Below are 21,821 nucleotides of genomic sequence, written 5' to 3' on the forward strand. Positions count from 1 at the left end.
TCAGCCAATTAGAATGAGTGTAGCCTTGGGTTGGTTTTGGAGGGCATAGGCCCACCCACTGAGGAGCCAGGCCCAGCCAATCAGAATGAGTGTAGCCTTGGGTTGGTTTTGGAGGGCATAGGCCCACCCACTGAGGAGCCAGGCCCAGCCAATCAGAATGAGTGTAGCCTTGGGTTGGTTTTGGAGGGCATAGGCCCACTCACTTGGCAGCTATGCCCACCCACTGAGGAGCCAGGCCCAGCCAATCAGAATGAGTGTAGCCTTGGGTTGGTTTTGGAGGGCATAGGCCCACCCACTGAGGAGCCAGGCCCAGCCAATCAGAATGAGTTTTTCCCTACAAAAGGGCTTCATTACAGACAGAAATAATCCTCAGTGCCCCCCCCCCCAGATGATCCTCAGGGGAAGTACCCGTGTGTGGAGGTCCTTGGCTGGCGTGGTCTGCGGTTGTGAGGCCGGTTGGACATACGGCCAAATTTTCTAAAATTATGTTAGAGGCCGATTATGGTAGGGAAATGAACATTAAATTATCTGGCAACAGCTCTGGTGAAAGTTCCTGCAGTCAGCATGCCAATTGCTAACTCCCTCAAAATTTGAGATGTCTGTGGCATTGTGTTGTTGTGACAAAACTGCACATTTGAAGTGGAATTTTATTGTCCCCAGCACAAGGTGCACCTGTGTAATGATCATGCTGTTTACTCAGCTTCTTAATATGTCACATCTGTCAGGTGGATGGATTATCTTGGCAAAGGATAAATGCTCACAATTGTAAACAAATTTGTGCACAATATTTTATAGAAATAAGCTTTTTGTGCGTATAGAAAATTTCTGCTATATTTTATTTCAGCTCATGAAACATGGGACCAACACTTTACATGGTGGGCTTATATTTTTGTTCAGCGTACATTCCATTTAAGCACGCTTAGCTTGGGTCGGAATTCCCCCTTACAATATTATAATCCACGTCAATATATAGTTTTTTGTATCATTTGTTGAAGCTGAGTAAAAGTAGACATTCTGGAAGATGGTGTTAAAGAAGAGGCGAAACACTAACAGCTTCCTGCACTACAACTTGCACACTCTCTAACAGCTTCCTGCAATACAGCTTCCTGCACTACAGCTTCCTGCACTATAACTTACACACTTTATTTTTCTCTTTTCCCCCTCCCTCCTTACTTACTTGTTTTTACTCTAAAGACTCAGAAAGAAAGGGACCTCTGATCTCATTGATTTGCAGCCGTACATGCTTATTAAGGTGTCGGACAGATATACTTGTCCCTGGCAGAAGGTGTCCAAATCATCACCCTAGCTCTCGTCCGTCAGCCAGAGACACAGACAGCGAGATTAGCATGTCCAAAGTAATCAGACTAGCTGCGAGAACAACTACAAAGAAGGGGGTAGGAGGAAAGGAGGGAGAGACAGGAGGAGGAATGAAGAGAGGGAAGAGGAGGGGGAAAGGGAGGAGTACGAGTAGTCGGAAGAAGGAAAAGGAGGATAGGGCGGTGGAGCAACAGTTGGGAAGAGAAGCATCTGAGAGGCTACATACTCCTGTTAACTATTCTCTAGTAGCCATCCGATCTAGTGATTCAAGCCTTTTCCTTACTGTGGTCTCACCCACTCTGCTTGGAGCCTGGCTGTGAATGGACTGGTGGAGGAACATACAGCTGAAGAGGTAAGAACAAGATCTGTTCTACTACTTTTGGGGTGCTACATTATCAGAGAAGTGGACTGGAGTCATGGTCCTACTTTACTTTACTTAGCGTTACTTAGTGTTACTTTACTTAGATTTACTTTACTTAGTGTTACTTGACTTAGCTTTACGTTACTTAGCTTTACTTGACTTAAAGTTGCTTTACGTTACTTAGCTTTACTTAACTTAGGGAACTGCATCAGTATAAGTGTCTCAAATGCCTCTTTCCCACTCTGAGATGAACCTTACCTTTTCTTACTCATCAAGTTATATACAAATATGAGGCTCACTCATCACTTCTTCAATCAAGATGTGAATTTCTACCAGATTTAACGTTTGGAAGAGTCACCACAATGAATGGATAAGAGAGATGAGAGAGAGAGAGAGAGAGAGAGAGAGACAGAGAGAGAGAGAGAGACAGAGAGAGAGAGAGAGAGAGAGAGAGAGAGAGAGAGAGAGAGTGAGAGACAGAGACAGAGAGAGAGACAGAGAGAGAGACAGAGAGAGACAGAGAGAGAGAGAGAGAGAGAGAGAGAGAGAGAGAATCAACACAATCACTTCAGCGGCTGCAGTATAAATGGATTCAGAGGGTTGAGAGGAGGAGAGGGACACACACTGGTTTCCTTCCCCACTCCGAGGCCACGATGATGGGCTTATCCCGTCACCGGCTCCTGCCTGCTCCAGAGTTTAGCTGGACAAGACGATGCTAGGCAGCTAAATCTGGATTAATAGAGCTGGGTAGACGGTAAGGACACAGCTCCTTTTGTTAGTATAAGCTGGGAGCTTAGTGGGAAGGTGTTAGGTGCCCCTGTAGGTGTTAGGTGCTGTATGCTGACAGCATTGGTTGGTTCATCAGACAGCAATTTGCCAGGAAGCAGCAAACACACCATAGATTAAATTTATATCAACAATGTTTATTCTAGCTTCAACCTCGTGTTACTAGGGTTACGTCCCAAATGGCACCCTACTCCCTATTTAGTGCACTATTTTCTGAGTGGGCCCATTGGGCTCTGGTCAAAAGTAGTGCACTATATATGAAATAGTCTACCATTTGGGACAAAGCTTACGTGATTGTTTGAGGTGTGATTTGACATTTGGACTGGTGTTGACTTTATTAAGACCTTGACATCATGATCTTATTTAACCTGCTGTGACATCATGATCTTATTTAACCTGCTGTGACATCATGATCTTATTTAACCTGCTGTGACATCATGATCTTATTTAACCCCTGCTGTGACATCATAGTCTTATTTAACCTGCTGTGACATCATCTTATTTAACCTGCTGTGACATCATGATCTTATTTAACCTGCTGTGACATCATGATCTTATTTAACCTGCTGTGACATCATGATCTTATTTAACCTGCTGTGACATCATAGTCTTATTTAACCTGCTGTGACATCATGATCTTATTTAGCAAAACAGTCCTGTAGCTTAGCATCTGATTCCTCTGACCACTTTTTGCCAAATGGAGGGCGAGGGAGAGCTTTGTATGCGTCTTCGTGTGTGGAGTATAGGGTCCTTTTCCCTCTGGTTGCACATTTAACATGCTGAAAGAAATTTTGTAAGACGGAATTAAGTTTCCCTGCATTAAAGTCCCCGGCTACTAGGAGCGCAGATTCTGGGTGAGCGTTTTCTTGTTTGCTTATGGCGGAATACAGCTTATTCAATGCTGTCTTAGTGCCATCTTCTGACTGTGGTGGTATGTAAACAGCTACAATGAATACAGATGAAAACTCTCTCGGTAGGTAGTGTGGTCTACAGCTTATCATAAGATACTCTACCTCAGGCAAGCAATAGCTTGAGACTTCCTTAGATATCGGGCACCAGCTGTTGTTTACTTAAATACATAGTCTGCCGCCCCTGGTCTTACCAGACGCCGCTGTTCTATCCTGCCGGTACATCGTATAACCAGCCAGCTGTTTGTTGATGTTGTCGTCGTTCAGCCGCGACTCCGTGAAGCATAAGATGTTACAGTTTTTAATGTCCCGTTGGTAGTTTAATCTTCCGCGTAACTAGTCGATTTTATTGTCCAAAGATTGTATGTTAGCTAGCAGAATGGATGGAAGTGGGGGTTGATTCGATCGCCTACGAATTCTCAGAAGGCAGCCCGACCTTCGCCCCCTCTTTCTCCGCCTCCTCTTCACGCAGATCACGGGGATCGGGGCCTGTTCCCAAAGGAAGCAGTGTATCCTTCCCGTCGGGCTCGTCAGAGTCGTGAAAGGAAAAAAATACATCAGGACTGCGATTACTCACCACGGACTAGCAGAATCCTTTTTTTTCTCCTTTCACTATTGGCACATTAAGTTTGTTGGAACCTCTCCAGCTTGCTGATAATAAACAATGAGTCATTTAAGATTGACTTTGAGTGTCCCTAGTGGTAATTTCCACGACATGGTAAACCCCCTTCATGGTAAAGAGCAGACGACAGCCTTGTTATAAAATGAGTGGATGTGAGTCCAATGTGTCAATAACACGTAGGCTGTTTCATCATCTCTTCAAGCTTCCTGTCTCTTCTGGAAAAGAACAGTACATCACTTTCTCAGTAAGTGTTAGGTTGATCATGAAAAGGATAAGACGCACATACGCATGCCCGCACATACACACGCACATAAACACGCACGCACATACACACAGTGCATATGACGGGGCTTCGTTGTTCCCTCACCAATATTCTCTCATACTATACATGTGGTAGATCCACACATCATCCCATATGTCATATGTCAACAGACCTATCCCTATGTCAACATACCTATCCCTATGTCAACATACCTATCTTTATGTCAGCATACCTATCCCTATGTCATATGTCAACATACCTATCCCTATGTCATATGTCAACATACCTATCTCTATGTCAACATACCTATCTCTATGTCAGCATACCTATCTCTATGTTAACATACCTATCCCTACGTCAACATACCTATCCCTATGTCAACATACAGTTGAAGTCGGAAGTTTACATACACCTTAGCCAAATACATTTAAACTCAGTTTTTCACAATTCCTGGCATTTAATCCTTGTAAAAATTCCCTGTCTTAGGTCAGTTAGGATCATCACTTTATTTTAAGAATGTGAAATGTCAGAATAATAGTAGAGATAATTATTTCTTTCAGCTTTTGTTTCTTTCATCACATTCCCAGTGGGTCAGAAGTTTACATACACTCAATTAGTATTTGGTAGCATTGCCTTTAAATTGTTTAGCTTGGGTCAAACGTTTCGGGTAGCCTTCCACAAACTTCCCACAATAAGTTGGGTGAATTTTGGCCCATTCCTCCTGACAGAGCTGGTGTAACTGAGTCAGGTTTGTAGGCCTCCTTGCTCACACACACTTTTCAATTCTGCCCACCAATTGACTCAAATGATGTCAATTAGTCGATCAGAAGGTTCTAAAGCCATGACATCATTCTCTCTACTATTATTCTGACATTTCACGTTCTTAAAATAAAGTGGTGATCCTAACTGACCTAAGAAAGGACATTTTTACTAGGATTAAATGTCAGGAATTGTGAAAAACTGAGTTTAAATGTATTTGGCTAAGATGTATGTAAACTTCCGACTTCAACCTTATCTCTATGTCATATGTCAACATACGTCATCACATGTGTCACCCTTGACAGCAGTAGTGAGTCTCAGCTGTAGCCTGAAGGATTACATGCACCACTACCTGGGCCTGGGCTGGCCCAGCAGGTCACTACTGATTAACCTGTGTTAACCTGGGAGAAGTGATACCTGCCTGCCTGCCTGGGATTCCCTCTCTCTCTCTCTGTAGCCTTCCTGACCCTGACAGATATAGAGTTGAGAAACCCTCCTGGGTTGGAACAAAAAGGGAGTTGATATGTGCATGGGATTACCTCCCTCTCTTTGTACAAAGCTTTCCTTACCACTCTGTGTAAAACCTGGGCTGGAACTAAAACCTGAATGCTCAGCTGTTCTCCAAGACTGGAATTGCACATCCCATGTAAAGAGTCATGTTTCTTGTGGACCGGCTCCGATTCCTGGGATGTTACTGAACAGCCCCTCACTGATTTATAGTTCTGAGCTGGGAGAAAAGCTTTCCGTTTCAAGGATCAGTTGAAGTGACCAGTTAGACAGATAAATGAAAAGAAACCAAGTGCTACAGAGCATGTTTTAGTCTATATGCTACAGTAGGTGTGTAGACATACTGTACATCCTCAGCCTGCCCATCCCACCACACGGGTATAGACCTTAACCTACCAAATCCCAGGTGTTAATCCACGTGACCGTAGATAAACTGGGAGGCATTAGAGGGTAATCCAGCCCTGATCTTTGCAGTATGTCCCCATTTCCCTTCAGAGCAGCTACTCTCTATCCCTGACCTTACCTCGTGCCTTCTGATGTTCAGAACACAGGGAGAGGGAAGACAGGATGTAGAAACACTACGGAGCCTTTCTATTGGATACGGTTAGTTGGTCCGCTTTTTTAGCCGTCTTAACTATCTGTCTCTCTGTTAGACCACTAGCTATCTGTCTCTCTGTTAGACCACTAGCTATCTGTCTCTCTGTTAGACCACAAGCTGTCTGTCTCTCTGTTAGACCACTAGCTATCTGTCTCTCTGTTAGAGAGAGACAGATATATAGCAATGTGTTATCACACAAACATTGTAACTGCAGTCAAACAAAAGTCAAATGACCAAAGTTGCTAAACTTGCTAGATAATCTCCTTCAACGAAAGACAGAACATCTCCTATATTTGGCAACATCAAGTTTTATTATACAGATAGCAGATCAGCTCATGAATAACGGGGAGAGATGAAATAGTTTAAATATCTTAATGAAGACCAACTCTTTTAGAAAAATATCCATATCTACGTTTGTTGATCACACATTCTCAGAGATGAGAAGCGGGGGAGATGTTATAGTGGCATTTTGACATGCATAGACGAGAGACGTCCTTTTGTAACATTGGGGTGGCAGGTATCCTAGTGGTTAGAGCGTTGGGCCAGTAACCGAAAGGTTGCTAGATCAAATCCCATAGCTGAGAAGTTAAAAATCTGTCATTCTGTCCCTGAACAAGGCAGTTAGTCCACCATCGTAAATAAGAATTTGTTCTTAACTGACTTGCCTAGTTAAATAAAGGTTATATTAAAAAATGTAAAAAATAACGCAAACTATGGATTACAGAATTGGGTTTCAGTGGGATTAGATAGGAAAATAGCCTAGGCTCTTGGACAGAAGAAGTATTTCCCTTATGCCTCACTTGTATTTGATAGAGATGCCTATGTGCATAGGCATATCAAATTTGTGACCGTCTCAAGAGTCAAAATGACAGCTCAAAGAAACATGTTATTTTATAGGCTATTGCCCACTGTAGAGGCAGTATCAGTGCGTGGGTAAATTCACCCCGGGAAGCCAATCCAGAGAAAAAATAATTACAACCTATGTTGTTGTGATAATTGCGTTGTTTGCTCTATAACCTGTTAGTTCATATGCATTGACACCATGATACTTTATATAGGCCTAAAGGCAGAGACAATAAGAAGACACAGTGGCAGAATACATTCAACCACACCTTTTGTTTCATCACAAAACCGGAGAGCGACATCTGTCAGGTGAAGTCCACAAATCATGATCTACACTGTGGTCAAGCAAGTTAATGTTTACGACATTTCCGGATTAGTAAACATCTTTTTAGAAACCACTAAGAGTTACCGCAAGTCGTAAAGTAAACAGGAGCTATCTCCACTATTCCAGCACCATTTACACTTCAGTATTTCAACATCATCTAATCACCTAATGCTTAGTGTAATACAGTGACAACTAAAATATACCAATAACGATTTAGTCCAATCAACGTAAGCTAAGTATGTGGCTGTCCATGGTTCTGATTTCTTTGTGTTTGTGGTGTGTGTGTGTGTGTGTGTGTGTGTGTGTGTGTGTGTGTGTGTGTGTGTGTGTGTGTGTGTGTGTGTGTGTGTGTGTGTGTGTGTGTGTGTGTGTGTGTGTGTGTGTGTGTGTGTGTGCGCACCTGTATGAAAGTAGAAAAAGCCTGTTGACTCACCCTACTTGCAGAGAAACGGCAAACCCATCCTCCTCTCTTTCATGTTGCCTAAATGGTTTATGACTCTGTTATACAGTACACGCTTTTAGTTTTTGTTGTTCTAAGCTATCCGGCTAAAATACTTGCTTGCTAGCCTAACTTCCTTTTATGGGGAATGATGCGCCAGGCCAGCTAGTTAACATTAGCATACTACATCTAGTTAATTGTTGAACTTCCATCCTCTCAGGCCAGGGGCACAATGTATGAATTTATGGTCCAAATCGCTATTTCCATCCATGGCTAAAAGGGACGATTTTAGCTAGCTAGCTAGCTAGCCACCGGAGGACAACAACACATCGAGATGCAACAATTCAGGTTTTTTTCTTTCAATAATGACATTTGGTTTATGATGTGATTGATCTGAAGCCAAATCCAAACTGGCTTCGACACTTTTTTTTTTCTTTCTGGTGCGCGAGGACAATTCACAGCTGAGCTCATTCAGTTTAGCTCAACGCTGATTGAGGGAGGCCAAATGCTCGCTGGCTTCCCTTGCATTCATTACTACTGGCGGTAACAATGTAATTCATACTCTTTCTGACCAGACAGCATCAGATAGATACGCTACACATATTGATACAGAAGGGGTGTTGTTTCGTTTGCTGGGATGCTTTCTCTGGTGAGATACATTCAGCGTCTTGCGAATTGATAGGACATTTATAAAACACAGAAAGACGAAATATAAATGATTTTGTATCTCCTTGGAAACCTACCACTAGGGGGGCAACAGTGAGCGCTGTTACCTTCAAGTAGGTTTAGGCTTTGATAGGGCGTTGTGGAGGAGGATGGTCCACAAGGTTGCAAGTTCAAATCCAATCCATATTTTTTTAAGTATATTATTCTGAATTAATGCCTGAACTTAACCCTAACCTTAAAAATGTTGAGTTAATACCTAAATTTAACCTTAAACACTTTGAAATTTCACACTTGGAACAACTTAGAAATGTGATGTTTCATAAACATGGATTCTGACGTTGAAACCATGAGCTCTAGTTGCATTTCCTGGGTCTTGTCATTAAATAGAATTGGGGAACTGTGAGTAGTGTCCCAGGTACAGTCCCAGGATCCCGATTAGCCATGTTAATCCCTAGGCCTGACCCATATAATGTAGGACCCATGTTAATCCCTAGGCCTAACCCATATAATGTAGGACCCATGTTAATCCCTAGGCCTGACCCATATAATGTAGGAGCCATGTTAATCCCTAGGCCTAACCCATATCATGTAGGAGCCATGTTAATCCCTAGGCCTAACCCATATCATGTAGGACTCATGTTAATCCCTAGACCTAACCCATATCATGTAGAAGCCATGTTAATCCCTAGGCCTGACCCATATCATGTAGAAGCCATGTTAATCCCTAGGCCTGACCCATATCATGTAGGACCCATGTTAATCCTTAGGCCTGACCCATATCATGTAGGACCCATGTTTATCCTTAGGGCCGACCCATATCATGTAGGAGCCATGTTAATCCCTAGGCCTAACCCATATCATGTAGGAGCCATGTTAATCCCTAGGCCTGGCCCATATCATGTAGGACCCATGTTAATCCCTAGGCCTGACCCATATCATGTAGGACCCATGTTAATCCCTAGGCCTGACCCATATCATGTAGGACCCATGTTAATCCTTAGGGCTGACCCATATCATGTAGGACCCATGTTAATCCCTAGGCTTGACCCATACCATGTAGGAGCCATGTTAATCCCTAGGCCTAACCCATATCATGTAGGAGCCATGTTAATCCCTAGGCCTGACCCATATCATGTAGGACCCATGTTAATCCCTAGACCTGACCCATATCATGTAGGACGCATGTTAATCCCTAGGCCTGACCCATATCATGTAGGAGCCATGTTAATCCCTGGGCCTGACCCATATCATGTAGGACAGAGTAACCATTGAATTACATTTACATTGTGTGTGCATGCATGGGTGTGTGTGTAGATGCACGCAGCGTGTGTGTGTGTGTGTGTGTGTGTGTGTGTGTGTGTGTGTGTGTGTGTGTGTGTGTGTGTGTGTGTGTGTGATGGAACAACACGACAGTATGTTACCAGTGATCTATCTGTTAGAGAGGAGAGCATCTGTTTTTGTTTCATTCAAAATCATCACCATGATATAGATCATGGCCTCTGTGTTACACACTCTCTCACACACACACACACACACACACACACACACACACACACACACACACACACACACACACACACACACACACACACACACACACACACACACTCACACACACACACACACACACACACACACACACACACACACACACTCACACACTCTCACACACACACACACACACACACACACACACACACACACACACACACACACACACACACACACACACACTCACACACACACACACACACACACACACACACACACACACACACACACACACACACACACACTCACACACTCTCACACACACACACACACACACACACACACACACACACACACACACACACACACACACTCTCACACACACACTCGCACACACACACACACACACACACACACACACACACACACACACACACGCTGCGTGCATCTACACACACACCCATGCATGCACACACAATGTAAATGTCTGCCATTCTTCTCCATTCTTTACCTGTGAGAGGCAAAGCAAAAGAGGGAAGGCAACAAAAAAATACAAAAATTAAATGTCCGCCAGAATTGAGTGACTGGTGGGCCAGTTATCCTGGGACAACAGACTGTCCATTCAGTCAGCATGGTACTTCTATCATACACACAGCAGTCTTTGCAACGGACTGAATGTCTGGTATGAAACTGTCTCATTATAAGAAGAATTGGGATTATTTACGGTGTTAGTGCTGGGCAAGAACAAAAGCCTGCACAGCCAGTACTGCGAGTCTCCTGGGCTAGGAGGGAAGTTTGTCTAATACTGATGGTACAATAGAGCTCTGGTCAAACGTGTTGCACTAGAGAATAGGTTGCCATTTGCAACGCCGTTATGATTAATTGACCATGAATTGCTCATATAGTTCATAACAATAACTCATCCAAATGATGATTCATCCTATTTATTGGTACCAAGAGCTTCGCAGCAGATGGATGTGATCTCTTGCAGAAAATGGTCAGTGGTGACAATGTAAATTAAGTGATTCATAACAGTGGAATCAGCCTGTTGATAATTACGTCCTCGGTGCTGGAGACTTGATGACTGAAAGAGAAGAGTGGTCTGCGCAAACAAAACAAAAAAGACGCCGAATCATATAGTTTCCGTTTGGCACCTACTTTACTCCCGAGTGGCGCAGCAGTCTAAAGCACTGCATCTCAGTGCTAGGGCGTCACTACAGACCCTTGTTCGATCCCAGGCTGTATCATAACCGGGCCGTGATCGAGAGTCCTATAGGGCGGCGCACAATTGGCCCAGCGTCGTCCGGGTTAGGGGAGGGTTCGGCTGTCATTAAATAAAGGTTAAATAAAAACCTTATTAACTAAATACACCCTGCCACTGAATCCTGTTTGCTTCACCAGTCACTCAAGTACAACATTAGATTCAAGATTACATTTGTATCTCATCCTGTTTGAGTTTTGATCTCATTTTCCTTTTTGAGTAAAACAGAGGATGCAATATGTGATTATTTTTTCTAGATGATTTCGACTGAGACTGTGGTGCATTCAGGTCCTATGTGGTACTGTGGTGCATTCAGGTCCTATGAGGTACTCTGGTGCATTCAGGTATTGTGAGATAATGTGGTGCATTCAGGTCCTATGTGGTACTGTGGTGGATTCAGGTACTATGAGGTACTGTGGTGCATTCAGGTCCTATGAGGTACTGTGGTGCATTCAGGTACTGTGAGGTAATGTGCTGCATTCAGGTCCTATGAGGTACTGTGGTGCTTTCAGGTCCTATGTGGTACTATGGTGCATTCAGGCCCTATGAGGTACTGTGGTGCATTCAGGTCCTATGTGGTACTGTGGTGCATTCAGGTCCTATGTGGTACTGTGGTGCATTCAGGTCCTATGAGGTACTGTGGTGCATTCAGGTCATATTTGGTACTGTGGTGCATTCAGGTCCTATGTGGTACTGTGGTGCATTCAGGTACTGTGGTGCATTCAGGTCCTATGTGGTACGGTGGTGCATTCAGGTCCTATGAGGTACTGTGGTGCATTCAGGTCCTATGTGGTACTGTGGTGCTTTCAGGTCCTATGAGGTACTGTGGTGCATTCAGGTCCTATGTGGTACTGTGGTGCATTCAGGTCCTATGTGGTACTGTGGTGAATTCAGGTCCTATGAGGTATTGTGGTGCATTCAGGTCCTATGTGGTACTGTGGTGCATTCAGGTCCTATGAGGTATTGTGGTGCATTCAGGTCCTATGAGGTACTGTAGTGCATTCAGGTACTGTGGTGCATTCAGGTCCTATGAGGTACTGTGGAGCATTCAGGTCCTATGAGGTACTGTGGTGCATTCAGGTCCTATGAGGTACTGTGGTGCATTCAGGTCCTATGTGGTACTGTGGTGCATTCAGGTACTATGAGGTACTGTGGTGCATTCAGGTCCTATGTGGTACTGTGGTGCTTTCAGGTCCTATGAGGTACTGTGGTGCATTCAGGTCCTATATGGTACTGTGGTGCATTCAGGTCCTATGAGGTATTGTGGTGCATTCAGGTTCTATGTGTTACTGTGGTGTTTTCAGTTCCTATGAGGTACGGTGGTGCATTCAGGTCCTATGTGGTACTGTGGTGCATTCAGGTCCTATGAGGTATTGTGGTGCATTCAGGTCCTATGTGGTACTGTGGTGCATTCAAGTCCTATGAGGTACTGTGGTGCATTCAGGTCCTATGTGGTACTGTGGTGCATTCAGGTCCTATGAGGTATTGTGGTTCATTCAGGTCATATTTGGTACTGTGGTGCATTCAGGTCCTATGTGGTACTGTGGTGCATTCAGGTCCTATGAGGTACTGTGGTGCATTCAGGTCCAATGTGGTACTGTGGTGAATTCAGGTCCTATGAGGTATTGTGGTGCATTCAGGTCATATGTGGTACTGTGGTGCATTCAGGTCCTATGAGGTATTGTGGTGCATTCAGGTCCTATGAGGTACTGTAGTGCATTCAGGTACTGTGGTGCATTCAGGTCCTATGAGGTACTGTGGTGCATTCAGGTCCTATGAGGTACTGTGGTGCATTCAGGTCCTATGAGGTATTGTGGTGCATTCAGGTCCTATGTGGTACTGTGGTGCATTCAGGTCCTATGAGGTACTGTGGTGCATTCACGTCCTATGAGGTACTGTGGTGCATTCAGGTACTGTGGTGCATTCAGGTCCTATGTGGTACTGTGGAGCATTCAGGTCCTATGAGGTACTGTGGTGCATTCAGGTCCTATGTGGTACTGTGGTGCATTCAGGTACTATGAGGTACTGTGGTGCATTCAGGTCCTATGTGGTACTGTGGTGCTTTCAGGTCCTACGAGGTACTGTGGTGCATTCAGGTCCTATATGGTACTGTGGTGCATTCAGGTCCTATGAGGTATTGTGGTGCATTCAGGTTCTATGTGTTACTGTGGTGTTTTCAGTTCCTATGAGGTACGGTGGTGCATTCACGTCCTATGTGGTACTGTGGTGCATTCAGGTCCTATGAGGTATTGTGGTGCATTCAGGTCCTATGTGGTACTGTGGTGCATTCAGGTCCTATGAGGTACTGTGGTGCATTCAGGTCCTATGTGGTACTGTGGTGCATTCAGGTCCTATGAGGTATTGTGGTGCATTCAGGTCATATTTGGTACTGTGGTGCATTCAGGTCCTATGTGGTACTGTGGTGCATTCAGGTCCTATGAGGTACTGTGGTGCATTCAGGTCCTATGAGGTACTGTGGTGCATTCAGGTCCCAAACTGCGTCCTATTCCCTATATAGTGCATTACTTTTTAACAGGTCCCAGAGGGCCCTGGTCTAAAGTAGTGCACTATATAGGGAATAAGGTGCCATTTGGGATGCACTCTATGACTTCGTTCCTGTGTAATTACATAATGAATATGACTTATTGATTGCATATGAAAACAATAATATCCCAGATTAATATAGCTATCAGAACGGGCTACATCTGTTTAGACTTAGACAGTGTTATTCACGGTGTTATTCACGGTGTTATTCACGGTGTTATTCACAGTGTTATTCACGGTGTTATTCACAGGACAAGAAAAAAGAGAGAGCAGGGAGAAATATTGGGTGACACAGGTTGATTCAGACCCTAACCCACAGGTTGATACAGATCCTAACCCACAGGTTGATACAGACCCTAACCCACAGGTTGATACAGACCCTAACCCACAGGTTGATACAGATCCTAACCCACAGGTTGATACAGACCCTAACCCACAGGTTGATACAGATCCTAACCCACAGGTTGATACAGACCCTAACCCACAGGTTGATACAGATCCTAACCCACAGGTTGATACAGATCCTAACCCACAGGTTGATACAGACCCTAACCCACAGGTTGATACAGATCCTAACCCACAGGTTGATACAGACCCTAACCCACAGGTTGATACAGATCCTAACCCACAGGTTGATACAGATCCTAATCCACAGGTTGATACAGACCCTAACCCACAGGTTGATACAGACCCTAACCCACAGGTTGATACAGACCCTAACCCACAGGTTGATACAGACCCTAACCCACAGGTTGATTCAGACCCTAACCCACAGGTTGATTCAGACCCTAACCCACAGGTTGATACAGACCCTAACCCACAGGTTGATACAGATCCTAACCCACAGGTTGATACAGATCCTAACCCACAGGTTGATACAGATCCTAACCCACAGGTTGATACAGACCCTAACCCACAGGTTGATACAGATCCTAACCCACAGGTTGATACAGACCCTAACCCACAGGTTGATACAGATCCTAACCCACAGGTTGATACAGATCCTAACCCACAGGTTGATACAGACCCTAACCCACAGGTTGATTCAGACCCTAACCCACAGGTTGATACAGACCCTAACCCACAGGTTGATACAGACCCTAACCCACAGGTTGATACAGACCCTAACCCACAGGTTGATACAGACCCTAACCCACAGGTTGATTCAGACCCTAACCCACAGGTTGATACAGACCCTAACCCACAGGTTGATACAGACCCTAACCCACAGGTTGATACAGACCCTAACTCACAGGTTGATTCAGACCCTAACCCACAGGTTGATACAGACCCTAACCCACAGGTTGATACAGACCCTAACCCACAGGTTGATACAGACCCTAACCCACAGGTTGATACAGACCCTAACCCACAGGTTGATACAGACCCTAACCCACAGGTTGATACAGACCCTAACCCACAGGTTGATACAGACCCTAACCCACAGGTTGATTCAGACCCTAACCCACAGGTTGATACAGACCCTAACCCACAGGTTGATTCAGACCCTAACCCACAGGTTGATTCAGACCCTAACCCACAGGTTGATTCAGACCCTAACCCACAGGTTGATACAGACCCTAACCCACAGGTTGATTCAGACCCTAACCCACAGGTTGATACAGACCCTAACCCACAGGTTGATACAGACCCTAACCCACAGGTTGATACAGACCCTAACCCACAGGTTGATTCAGACCCTAACCCACAGGTTGATTCAGACCCTAACCCACAGGTTGATTCAGACCCTAACCCACAGGTTGATACAGACCCTAACCCACAGGTTGATACAGACCCTAACCCACAGGTTGATACAGATCCTAACCCACAGGTTGATACAGATCCTAACCCACAGGTTGATTCAGACCCTAACCCACAGGTTGATACAGATCCTAACCCACAGGTTGATACAGACCCTAACCCACAGGTTGATACAGATCCTAACCCACAGGTTGATACAGATCCTAACCCACAGGTTGATACAGACCCTAACCCACAGGTTGATACAGACCCTAACCCACAGGTTGATACAGACCCTAACCCACAGGTTGATACAGATCCTAACCCACAGGTTGATTCAGACCCTAACCCACAGGTTGATTCAGACCCTAACCCACAGGTTGATTCAGACCCTAACCCACAGGTTGATACAGACCCTAACCCACAGGTTGATTCAGACCCTAACCCACAGGTTGATACAGATCCTAACCCACAGGTTGATACAGACCCTAACCCACAGGTTGATACAGACCCTAACCCACAGGTTGATTCAGACCCTAACCCACAGGTTGATACAGACCCTAACCCACAGGTTGATTCAGACCCTAACCCACAGGTTGATACAGACCCTAACCCACAGGTTGATACAGACCCTAACCCACAGGTTGATACAGACCCTAACCCACAGGTTGATACAGACCCTAACCCACAGGTTGATACAGATCCTAACCCACAGGTTGATACAGACCCTAACCCACAGGTTGATACAGATCCTAACCCACAGGTTGATACAGACCCTAACCCACAGGTTGATACAGACCCTAACCCACAGGTTGATACAGATCCTAACCCACAGGTTGATACAGATCCTAACCCACAGGTTGATACAGACCCTAACCCACAGGTTGATACAGACCCTAACCCACAGGTTGATACAGATCCTAACCCACAGGTTGATACAGATCCTAACCAACAGGTTGATACAGACCCTAACCCACAGGTTGATACAGATCCTAACCCACAGGTTGATACAGACCCTAACCCACAGGTTGATACAGATCCTAACCCACAGGTTGATTCAGACCCTAACCCACAGGTTGATACAGATCCTAACCCACAGGTTGATTCAGACCCTAACCCACAGGTTGATTCAGACCCTAACCCACAGGTTGATACAGATCCTAACCCACAGGTTGATTCAGACCCTAACCCACAGGTTGATACAGATCCTAACCCACAGGTTGATTCAGACCCTAACCCACAGGTTGATTCAGACCCTAACCCACAGGTTGATTCAGACCCTAACCCACAGGTTGATACAGACCCTAACCCACAGGTTGATACAGACCCTAACCCACAGGTTGATTCAGACCCTAACCCACAGGTTGATACAGACCCTAACCCACAGGTTGATTCAGACCCTAACCCACAGGTTGATACAGATCCTAACCCACAGGTTGATACAGACCCTAACCCACAGGTTGATTCAGACCCTAACCCACAGGTTGATACAGACCCTAACCCACAGGTTGATTCAGACCCTAACCCACAGGTTGATACAGATCCTAACCCACAGGTTGATACAGATCCTAACCCACAGGTTGATACAGACCCTAACCCACAGGTTGATACAGACCCTAACCCACAGGTTGATACAGACCCTAACCCACAGGTTGATACAGATCCTAACCCACAGGTTGATACAGATCCTAACCCACAGGTTGATACAGACCCTAACCCACAGGTTGATACAGACCCTAACCCACAGGTTGATTCAGACCCTAACCCACAGGTTGATACAGACCCTAACCCACAGGTTGATACAGACCCTAACCCACAGGTTGATACAGACCCTAACCCACAGGTTGATACAGACCCTAACCCACAGGTTGATACAGATCCTAACCCACAGGTTGATACAGATCCTAACCCACAGGTTGATACAGACCCTAACCCACAGGTTGATACAGACCCTAACCCACAGGTTGATACAGACCCTAACCCACAGGTTGATACAGACCCTAACCCACAGGTTGATACAGACCCTAACCCACAGGTTGATACAGATCCTAACCCACAGGTTGATACAGATCCTAACCCACAGGTTGATACAGATCCTAACCCACAGGTTGATACAGATCCTAACCCACAGGTTGATACAGACCCTAACCCACAGGTTGATACAGACCCTAACCCACAGGTTGATACAGATCCTAACCCACAGGTTGATACAGACCCTAACCCACAGGTTGATACAGATCCTAACCCACAGGCATTTACATCTATTATATAATGTAATTACACTGCTTTAAACAGTTAAAACAGTTTCAACCCTCCTTGCGGCCACAATACCTGTTCCATTCCAACCTTCCAACCTTCCAACCTTTCTAACTTCCCTAAGATATTATTCTCTGTACCAGTCCGGACTTACGTTTGGTCCTCTGAGAACTTTCTCTCTCTCTCTCTCTCTCTCTCTCTCCCCCTCTCTCTCTCTCTCTCTTTCTCTTTCTCTCTCTCTCTCTCTCTCTCTCTCTCTCTCTCTCTCTCTCACACACACACACACACACACACACACACACACACACACACACACACACACACACACACACACACACACACACACACACACACACACACACACGTTTTGTCCTCAGAGAATTATTCTCCTATCAAATCTGGCGAACCACTTTGGAGAGTTCTGGTCTGGATGTGCTCTACTGTTAGTTTACTGTTTCCTGGTCTGGTCTGGGGAAATGTTCTGATTTCTGCAGTCAAGATGAAACAAATACTAACTGGCTAATGATGAGGTTGTACTGTACTATCCCTCAGAGAGAGAGAGAGAGAGAAAGACAAAGAGAAACAGAGAGAGTAGACAGTGCGAGAGACTAGACAGTGCGAGAGACTAGACAGTGCGAGAGACTAGAGAGAGAGACTAGACAGTGCGAGAGACTAGACAGTGCGAGAGACTAGAGAGAGAGAGACTAGACAGCACGCGAGAGAGACGAGAGAGAGACTAGACAGCGAGAGAGAGAGAGAGAGAGAGAGAGAGAGAGAGAGAGAGAGAGAGAGAGAAAGAGAGAGAGAGAGAGACTAGACAGCACGCGAGAGAGACGAGAGAGAGACTAGACAGCGAGAGAGAGAGAGAGAGAGAGAGAGAGAGAGAGAGAGAGACTAGACACCGAGAGATAGAGAGGCACAACTATGACAACATAACCAACAAAAATGGGTCACAACTCCTGCAGCTCTGTCGCACAATGAGTCTGTACATAGTCAATGGTAGACTTTGAGGGGACTTCTATGGTAGGTACGCCTACAGCTCATCTCTTGGCAGTAGTACTGTAGACTACTTTATCACTGACCTCAACCCAGAGTCTCTCAGAGCGTTCAGTCAGCCCACTGACACCACTATCAGATCACAGAAAAATCACAGTCTACTTGAACAGAGTAATACTCAATCATGACGTATCAAAGCCAAAGGAACTGATTAATATTAAGAAATGCTATAGATGGAAGGAAAGTAGTGTGGAAACCTACCAAAAAACTATTAGGCAACAACAAATTCAATCCATTTTAGACAACTTCCTGGACAAAAACGTTCCACTGTAATAGTGAAGGTGTAAACTTGGCAGTAGAAAACATAAACAGTATATTTGACCTCTCAGCTTCCCTATCAAATCTAAAAGTTTCTAACAGAAAACCGAAGAAAATGAACAACAATGAAAAATGGATTGATGAAGAATGCAAAAACCTGAGAAAGAAATTGCGAAACCTATCCAACCAGAAACATAGAGACCCAGAAAACCTGAGCCTACACCTTCACTATGGTGAATCACTAAAACAATACAGAAATACACTACGGAAAAGAAGGAACAGCACATCAGAAATCAGCTAAATGTAATTGAAGAACCACTTCTTGGAAAATTGGAAAACACTAAACAAACATCAACATTGAAGAATTATCTATCCAAAACAGAGATGTATGGATAAACCACTTCTCCAATCTTTTTGGCCCTATAACAAAGAACAAACAGCAAAAATATATACATGATCAAATACAAATCTTAGAATCAACTATCAAAGACTATCAGAACCCACTGGATTCTCCAATTACATTGAATGAACTACAGGACCCAAAAAGGCCTGTGGTGTTGATGGTATCCTCAATGAAATGATAAAATATACAGACCACAAATTCCAATTGGCTATACTTAAACTCTTCAACATTACCCTCAGCTCTGGCATCTTCCCCAATATTTGGAACCAAGGACTGATCACCCGAATCCACAAAAGTAGAGACATATTTGACCCCAATAACTACCGTGGGATATGCGTCAACAGCAACCTTGAGAAAATCCTCTGCACTATCATTAACAGCAGACTAGTTCATTTCCTCAGTGAAAACAATCTATTGAGCAAATGTCAAATTGTCTTTCTACCAAATTACCATACGTCAGACCGCATATTCACCATGCACACCCTAATTGACAAACAAAACAAAACAAAGGCAAAGTCTTCTCATGCTTTGTTGATTTCAAAAAAGCTTTTGACTCAATTTGGCTTGAGGGTCTGCTATACAAATTGATGGAAAGTACACCATATCCATGTACACAAACAACAAGTGTGCGGATAAAATTGGCAAAAAAACACATTTCTTTCCACAGGGCCATGGGGTGAGACAGGGATACAGCTTAAGACCCACCCTCTTCAATATATATATATATATATATCAATGAATTGGTGAGGGCACTAGAACAGTCTAGAGCTAGAGCACCCGGCCTCACCCTACTAGAATCTGAAGTCAAATGTTTACTGTTTGCTGATGATCTGGTGCTTCAGTCCTCAACCAAGGAGGGCCTACAGCAGCACCTAGATCTTCTGCACAGATTCTGTCAGACCTGGGCCCTGACAGTAAATCTCAGTAAGACAAAAATAATAGTGTTCCAAAAAGGGTTCAGTCGCCAGGATCACAAATACAAATTCCATCTAGACATCGTTGCCCTAGAGCACACAAAAAACGATACATACCTTGGCATAAACATCAGTGCCACAGGTAACTTCCACAAACCTGTGAACGAGCTGAGAGACAAGGCAAGAAGGGCCTTCTATGCCATCAAAAGGAACATAAAATTCGACATACCAATTAGGATCTGGCTAAAAATACTTGAACAGTTATAGAACCCATTGCCTTTTATGGTTGTGAGGTCTGGGGTCCGCTCACCAACCAGGAATTTGCAAAATGGGACAAACACCAAATTGGACTCATGCATGCAGAATTCTGCAAAAATATCCTCTCTGTACAACGTAAAACACCAAATAACGCATGCAGAGCAGAATTAGGCCAATACCCGCTAATTATCAAAATCCAGAAAAGAGACGTTAAATTCTACAACAGAGAGATGAACCTGGAGAAGAGTCCCCTAAGCAAGCTGGTCCTGGGGCTCTGTTCACAAACAGACCCCAAAGAGCCCCAGGACAGCAACACAACTAGACCCAACCAAATCATGAGAAAACAAAAAGAGAAGTACTTGACACATTTCAAAGAACTAACAAAAAAACTGTGCAAACTAGAATGCTATTTGGCCCTGAACAGAGAATACACAGTGGCAGAATACATGACCACTGTGACTGACCCAAACTTAAGGAAAGCTTTGACTATGTACCAACTCAGTGAGCATAGCCTTGCTATTGAGAAAGGCAGACTTGGCTCTCAAGAGAAGACAGGCTATGTGCACACTGCCCACAAAATTAGGTGGAAACTGAGCTGTATTTCTTAACCTCCTGCCAAATGTATGACCATATTAGAGACACATATTTCCCTCAGATTACACAGACCCACAAAGAATTCGAAAACAAACCCAATTTTGATAAACTCCCGTATCTATTGGTTGAAGTACCACAGTGTCACAGCAGCAAGATTTGTGACTTGTTGCCACAAGAAAAGGGCAACCAGGGAAGAACGAACACCATTGTAAATACAATCCATATTTATGTTTATTTATTTTCCCTTTAGTACTTTAACTATTTGCACATCGTTACAACACTGTATATAGACATAACATCACATTTGAAACGTCTTTATTCCTTTGGAACTTCTGTGAGTGTAATGTTTACTGTTAATCTTTATTGTTTATTTAACTTTGGTTTGTTATCTACTTCACTTGCTTTGGCAATGTTAACATATGTTTCCCATGCCAATAAAGCCCTTAAATTGAAATTGAGAGGGAGACTAGACAGTGAGAGAGAGACTAGACAGCGAAAAAGAAACTAGACAGCGAGAGACAGAGAGACTAGACAGCGAGAGATAGAGAAACTAGACAGCGAGAGAGAGAGAGAGACTAGACAGCGAGAGAGAGAGAGACTAGACAGCGAGAGAGAGAGAGACTAGACAGCGAGAGAGAGAGACTAGACAGCAA

General features: G+C 44.3%; 1 protein-coding gene across 1 annotated transcript in view; it reads left to right on the top strand.

The window, feature by feature from the left end:
• Positions 1-1,117: 1,117 nt before the first annotated feature.
• The window catches only part of LOC106569826 (neurturin-like), a 25,949-nt gene continuing 5,245 nt past the window's right edge, over positions 1,118-21,821 (top strand). Inside the window, exon 1 of the mRNA XM_014141464.2 lies at positions 1,118-1,669. The gene's annotated coding sequence lies outside the window, so the exon portion shown is untranslated. The remainder of the gene's footprint in view (positions 1,670-21,821) is intronic.

Source organism: Salmo salar, chromosome ssa14, assembly GCF_905237065.1.
Source record: "Salmo salar chromosome ssa14, Ssal_v3.1, whole genome shotgun sequence".
NCBI classification, from domain to species: domain Eukaryota; kingdom Metazoa; phylum Chordata; class Actinopteri; order Salmoniformes; family Salmonidae; genus Salmo; species Salmo salar.